This window comes from Hordeum vulgare, chromosome 5H (assembly GCF_904849725.1).
Source record: "Hordeum vulgare subsp. vulgare chromosome 5H, MorexV3_pseudomolecules_assembly, whole genome shotgun sequence".
NCBI classification, from domain to species: domain Eukaryota; kingdom Viridiplantae; phylum Streptophyta; class Magnoliopsida; order Poales; family Poaceae; genus Hordeum; species Hordeum vulgare.
In genome coordinates this window covers 476,653,774-476,661,526 of record NC_058522.1, presented here as the reverse complement: position 1 = coordinate 476,661,526, position 7,753 = coordinate 476,653,774, and the positions used below count along the sequence as shown (strand labels likewise).

Sequence of the window (7,753 nt, the reverse complement as noted above, 5' to 3'; positions counted from 1 at the left end):
TATGGCACATGTCTTTCGCCGTCTCATCTTTATATTCATGTCTTGTTTCATCTATTTTATGATAGTCATGTTTCCCTAGCTTTTCTTTTAACAAAATTTTATGATAAATTACTCATATTTTTAACAAGGTCGACCGACCCAAAACCAACCAATCTCGGCGAGTGCTTCCCGCAGGGCAACAAGGGCGTTCGACAGGAACAGGGTCATGTGTACCAATACCACATTGACCAGCGCCATGTAGATACCCAATAACATCAGAGCCGGCAGACACCATGAGCGGCCAACAGGGATGTAAGGGTGGGTGTAGAGGGTGTATGTATGTCAAGGCAACGGCGCCGCTGATGTAAATACAGAGGATGAAGATTGCCCCTACCCACACCACAGCAGGGTAGATTGGCCTTGGAATTTGCTTCCCCAACCGTCAGTGCAGGCGGCGCCAACGGCATCGTGATTCCAGCTTGATCGCCGTAGCGGGTTTAAGGTATGGCCTCCGTCTGCAAGCATCGTCATATATGTTATGATGTATCCTGCAAATTATGTTATGCTATATCCTGCAGAAAACAGAGTCAGGTATGGTATCAGTTACTATCTTTACTATTAAAATCACGAAAGGGCAGATCCAACTCATCATCTCAACCGTCTAATTAAATCATCAATGGTTAAAAATCTCTGTTAACGAAATCGTTAACGAAATGCTAATCAGGCTTCGTCTCAGCCTGCGTTCCCGTGTGCGCATAACCGCACGCTATCATCCCGACTCCTTCGTTTTTTCCAGTAAACAAAGGTCTCTGTTTTCTCCCGCACGAACTATGGTTAGCAGCGGAAGTTACGGCCAGGGCACTCCCGCACTGCCCTAGACCTTCGACCGTCATCCGTCCTGCTCCTCCTCCCCCTCCCCCTCCCAACACTGCCCCGCCTCCGCGTCATGCTCCACCCGATGCGCCGCCACAGCGCCACCCAAAGCCGGGTCTCGCCTTCCCGTCCACCCGCACATCTCCTCCCTCGGGTCCTGCGAGTTTCGGCGGCGGCCACGACGAACTGCCACAGGTGCGGCTAATCCGAGCTCTGGTCCAGGCAGGTCGACCGGGTCTCGATGGTGGCGCGGGCCAGCCCGGCGGCGACAGACGAGACCAATCTCCTGTCGCGGACGAGAAAAACAACTCCCTCACGCGGACGAGAAAACAACTTCCCCAAACCACCTGACCCTCGGCCGCCGCTCGCCTCACGGATGTTTTCGACGCCGCCGCGGCTCCTCCTCGCTCGCCGTCGCCTCCAGCCCTCTACCCCTCGCCGTCGCCTTCGCCCCATGCCCGCCATGGTGGCCACCTCAAGCCGCCGGACTCTCATGCGCGGGTCTCCGCCCGCCGCTCGGCCATCAGCCCACGTCTAGCCGCCCCTGTCTCCCTTCCTAATGTGGCGAAATCAAAGATCTGCGACAACAACTCGAACATGAACTGCCTGCACCTACGCACACATCAGGAATCGAGCACAGCACATGAGCGTTCCTGCAGTTTTCCTTCAGCTAGATCTTCTAGCAGTTCAGAATAGTAATATGATCTTGTTACTGTTGGTGGACACTGAATGGATGCGATGCAATCTCTCTTGCGGTGTGGGGATATCTATGCTCCTGCTTCTTCTGAATTTATTCTCAAGCTGAAGGTTCGTCCTTTCTTTTTTCCATTTCCAGTTCAAGGAGGCTGCCCAACAACTGTTTGTATCAATGCTTGAATGAAAAGGCTTTATGCTCCTTTTTGTCTTTCCATTTAAATCTCTGTATCTATATCCCATGGAGTATTAACCCATCATAAGCAATTTAGTATGGTAATACATTATGGAATATCATTGGCTTCCTACGCAGTTCAGTTTTTTCATAAAGATACATACTGAAACCACAAGTTTGTTTATTAGGATGAATTCTTATATCTAATTTACTACTTTTTTATGATGCATGGATGATGTGCTCAGGTATTTGAAGATCATGAGGATCATATGATTACATGTAGGGGACTGAGCGAAGAGAGGATTACTGATCGGTATGTATATGGTCTATTTATTTGATCATGTATAAAAGATAGCAAAATCTCATAAAACAGTAAGAGTGAAAAGCATCTATTAGATCATGGCTTGCTATACTATTCAAGAGAGGAAGCAATTAAGCATGTAGAAACCATGAATGAAGAATATCATATTCCTAACCTATATATACCGTGTATCACTTAATCATATGTTTGATTCATTTAGCCGCATTGTCACCTGGTTAATAGCAAGTGGTTCATGGAAACTCCTTAATATTTAGTCGAAGAAACCTCGTCGCATGGGCACCAGATTGGCCTTGATGCGGCCCTGTGATACATGCCTGTTTCACTTGAAGCCGGGCCTAGGAATGCGTCGATGGTCGTTGCCTGCCTCACACCGTGCTCTCTTTGTACTTGACTAGGCATAGGTTATTGTGATCAGGTGGACCGCGACCACCATGGCTTACAACGGGAAGGAGGATAAATAGGGCCTAGAATGGGAAGAAGGATACGCGGTGACAAGGGTGGTATACCGTGCTAAAATTGAGGGTTTGGACATGTGCGTCGAATGAGGTGTTGAGACATGCTTATATTTTCTAGGAGCCTATCATATCTTTTCTTTGGGCTTGTGCATCTGGCACTATCATGTGTGCAAGCGCGGGATGAATATACAATAAGTTTTGCAAGTTTATTGCAAGATATTTGTTTGGTCTTCTGTATAATTTATTGCACAATACCATGATTAGAGTAATATAACATAACAGATTGCTTGGATACCTATCATAGTGTCATGGGTTATAGTTCATTATTACTCCCTGTGTCCCACAATATAAGGCTTTTTTACAAGCTAACATAGCTTGCAAAAAAACTTATATTGTGGTACGGAGGGAGTAGAATTTATGTTGTTTTGCTTATGCATTTCTGTTATTAATCGTTCTTTCATTTAGGAGCTTCCTGTAATTTGGCAAGGGCAGAGATGGTTGTACAGTCTGCTATCATGTCGGTGAGACCATTCATAATAAGTAAGAATTTCTTTTGTTATACTAATTATTTTTTATCTTGCATATTGTTATTTAGGTTTTGCTCTGTTTTCCAAAATTTCAGAACATAAATCATTTTTCTCGAACAGTTAGGGATAACATTTGTCATGTTGTTGAAGCTCATGCTGAGGTACCTACAAAAAAAGATGTTGGCTACCAAATCTTCAGGATAAGTAAACCGTCCTCACGATTTGTTTTGATACCCTTCAAGTTTTTGAGAAATGGCCATCTCAGGGAGGCAGTTATTTGTGTTGGAGGAATGAGATGGGGAAATGTAGAATGGAAGGTGATTTCTACCGGAGGAGCAAGAGGCGATCTGGCTAACAGGTTGTATATTTGGGGGATCTTCGAGATAAGAGTAATTTCAAATATGGCTATTCTTGGCACTGTTATCTCTTACTTGAATGTCCTTGCCATTCCCATGCTGGTGCATACGTCAATGTTGTAGTGTGATGATATCAGGTATTGCGCTATTATTGGTTATGAACTATTACACCTGTTATTAAATAGATGTCATATTAATAGCGGGCAGTCTAAATTTGGCTCATGACAAATAAAGGGGCTTCAGATTGTTTTCTTGAGAAAAGAGAGTATATAAAATTTGTTAGGTAAAAAATCATCATCATTTTTATAAAAAAATTAATTTCATAATACCATAACTTTGTAACTTTTGTACTAACATATAATGCAAAAAATGATGGACAAGATTATATGTTGGAACGTTATTAACTCCAGGATCCTCTTTGTTTATTTGATTGGTCTTGGTAAGACTTTGGGAGGCGGATATTTGGTGTGTGGTACCTAGAAAATTTATACATGGAATGTACAGATTTGTTGGCACTGACACAAGAACAACTAGAAATGCTTTTCATGCTCTAATTAACCTGTTTCCGTTTTCTAGAAATTATTGTTTTTCAGCTTAGGCTCCTACCATGGTTAATCATAAATCACCAATCTTCAGCTACAAACCAAGATTAAGTTATGAACAACTATATTTATCGGGAAAGTATGGTCAAAGATTGCACTTTTATCTAAGGAATCTAGGGCGGATGGCCGGAAATTTTGGACTGGATCCATGTTATGTTTACTGAAGTTTTTAATCTGATCACTAGATAAACTAAGTGCAAAAACGTGTATCTATATGCATTCTGTTAAAGGCTAATTTGATACTCTCTCCGTCCCAAAATAAGTGGAGTATTTCGGGATGGAGGGAACATTTGTATTCCAAACTAAGCTTGTAACTTTTTAGAAATAGTAAAGTTTTTCATAAATGCAGTAGATATTACTCAAGCCAAGTTTGACCAACTTAGGTGGATGTTTGGTTCAAGGCACACGTTTGGCAAGATTCCACATCGCATACACTCAAAGAATGTGGCAATATTCCCTTAGACTTGCCAACTTGTGGCTCTTATTTTGAAGAACTAAGGGGTTGTTTGATGAAGTTAGGTGGGTGTTTGGTTCTTGCTACACCTATGGTAAGATTTTTTATGAGGAGTGAACTACATATGTCATACATACAGAAAGTGTGACAAGATTCCCTTAGGCAAGAATGTGGCTAACAATTTGAGTAACTCAAGTAAGGCAAGTGTGACAAAAATGACGTGGCAATATATGGCAAAGGTAGTTACAATCCGCACAACCCCTAATCTAATGCAAGTGTGGTAACATTTTGTGGCAAAGTGTGGCATTGCTAGGTGTAGAACCAAACAACCCCTTAGTCCGCATGAAGTTTTGTTAATGGGTTGGCTGGTTATACAAATATGTTTGGACCAGCCTAGATGGACCGAGTAATTTTATAAATTCAGTACATATTATATAGAATGGTTGGACTGAGTAATTCTATAAATGCAATAGACCAAGACCAGCCAACCATCTAGAATGGTTAGTTCTGTTAAGGGTAACTACTTAACCCATGGTTAATTCTATAAGCATGTTTTGTTACCATGCCATGATGTTTTATGATCGTTAATTTCATTTCTGTTGGTTGTTCAGGTGTGTGACAAACTTATCCTATCACTGCAGCACCAGATAGAAGTACTCTGCTGAAATCATTTTTTGATGGATGCTTAAAGTACACCACCCAATACCACATATTTGCGTTGTTGCACTTTTGAGATGTTTAAAAATGTATCATGTTCATATTTCATGTGGTAACAGACTTAGAGTATATATAACTTAAAATTTTAGGAAGGAGCATATTTGGTGTAGTTATTATGAAATTTGCCAATATTTGTATTTCAAATGGTTAATAGATCGTTATATTGTTATTAAAGTATAATAAAAAAATTGTATTATTCAAGACGTGCATTGCACGTGCAAGCTTACTAGTCAATAGAAGAGTACTGTGCATTCCGTTTCGGAAAAAAGAGTACTGTGCATACATGCACTAGTAGAAAAAGGGCCTTTTGTCCCGGTTCATAAGGACCTTCTGTCCCGGTTTCGGAACCGGGACAAAAAGGTCGTTACTAATGCCCTTTGCCTTTAGTCCCGGTTCTTACACGAACCGGGACAGATGGGCCTCCACATGGCTGCTACGGCCAGGCCAGGCAGGGGGGCCTTTAGTCCCGGTTGATGACACCAACCGGGACCAAAAGGCATCCACGCGTCAGCACCTGGCTGGAGCTGAGGTTTTTTTTAAAGGGGCTGGTTTAGGGGTTAATTTAGGTTGTTATTAGCTAGCTAATAGAGAAAAGTGTCCTCTCTTATATATCTCCGTGCTTGCTCATCCGTCGTGCTTTGTCGAACATATTTACAAAATGTAGACACGAGTTACATGCACATATATGCATTTTTTTACACTATATCATTTCATATCATTTTCGTCGAATGGCAATAGTATTCTAATCGATCATCTAACAACTCATCATCAACTTAATCATATACCAAGTTATCATATGATACACATAAAATAAAACAGAGAAACATCATAATATATATATATATATATATATATATATATATATATATATAGTCATCATATGCATCATGCATCCTAATTAATCGATCATGTCAAGTAATAATATAAACTAGAATAACCTGTCTCTCATAAGACCTAGTCCTCGCTCTTAGATATAATGTCATAAAACATAATAAGACCTATGGCTCCATGATGAATCACAGAGATCCAACGGTCTCCAGCTTGTGGCTTGCGAACCTTCTTTATTTCTCTCCATGCTTCAATTTGGAGTCTTTTTTATCTTGATTTGAAGTTAATCAAGTATGGAGCATAGAACTCAGCCCTCAGCGGGCTTCTAATTCTCATTTGACCTTCTGGGTCCATTAACGGAGGCACTACATCATGTGGCAGTTGCTGTTGAGGAACATAATAATAACCTAGTTAGAAATGTAATCAACACTATTTATGCAATAGTGGAGCGTACTTAATTAGGAAACTCTTACCAAGACATTTCGACGAATGTCATCTGAACTCAACCTATGCACTAGTGCCATGTAAAATGAATAATTTTGGCCAATTCCAAAATGATACGGGAAGGTATCCCTAGATGCCAGAACACCAGCAATAAGAAAGTGGAGAAGATCATCCTTCTCCTCCCAAGTTAGATGTGATCCATACGTGTAGTGTGTCGTGTCAATTAATTTTCGTAATTCAGTCGAAGCAACGAAATAAGCTGTAAATTATAATTTAACAAATTTAGTATATAGATGAACACCAACTATTTCTAAATATAAATGCAAATTATTTCACATGTAGGTAAAACAGGAAGCATATCATCGACAACCAACCAAATTTTGTAATAATTTAATGTTTTAAAAATACTTAGAAATTTTGTAATTGTCCACAAGACGTGGACATTATATAAACCATTCAAAACGACCACAATTTGGGTTGTTGTTGTTGTTTGTACAACATGTAACATGATATAATTATAACTATGGCCTAATAACTAGGAACCTGCAACGTGTGACCAAAGTTTTAATAGACGATGAACACCACATGACATGTAAATTACGAGAGGAAAACAAGTTGACTACACCAACTATTTATAAATATAATTGTAAATTACTTGACAAATATGGTTGAGAAACTCACATGGAGATAAAATAGGAAGCATATCATCGACAACCACCCAAATGTTGATGTTGTCTGGCATATTATCTTCAGGACGAAGATCGAAGGTGATTTCCATTCCCTTCTGAAATCCATATGCCTTGCAAAGATCTTCCGACTTTGAGCACCCAAATTCTGTTTGAAAAACTGAATTAAATACTTGGATAAAAAATGTGTGATGATGTATAGTCCTCAGCTTAGCGCTCCTCGTCTCAATTCTCTTGTGGTCTTCGAAACCGAGCCTCTCCAACACATATCTTCTTGCATGACAAGGGAGGTACATATCGCCGTTCTCGTCAAGCTTCATGCTGAAGAACCTATCGTCTCGCAGGTGAGGCATGTCGCACATACCCGAGAGTCGCCGCAATATTCACATTCGCAATATCCATCGTCAGACATTTCCTGTTTTAATGTGGTAAATGTGTGTAAACAACAATATAATCGTGACACACTATATATATCAAAAGAATTGAACATCTATATATAATAACTCTTCATGCTCGCATCATGCATCATCATATATAACAACAAGTCCTACTAATTAATCATCATCATACATAGTTAAATAAAGTGTGTCACGACTATATATAACAACAAGTCGACGTCGATGCGGGAACTACTTCTATATA

At 40.4% G+C, this 7,753-nt stretch overlaps 1 long non-coding RNA gene across 3 annotated transcripts; it reads left to right on the top strand.

Moving 5' to 3' along the window:
* Window positions 1–794: 794 nt before the first annotated feature.
* On the top strand, window positions 795–3,579 carry LOC123399482. 3 transcript variants are annotated; one of them, XR_006610379.1, is made up of 3 exons: window positions 795–1,659; window positions 1,966–2,033; window positions 2,963–3,579. It is a non-coding gene; the product is annotated as an uncharacterized LOC123399482 (long non-coding RNA). The 3 variants fall into 3 exon arrangements; XR_006610378.1 differs by having other exon boundaries at window positions 795–2,033; window positions 2,963–3,037; window positions 3,120–3,579; XR_006610377.1 differs by having other exon boundaries at window positions 795–2,033.
* Window positions 3,580–7,753: the final 4,174 nt, after the last annotated feature.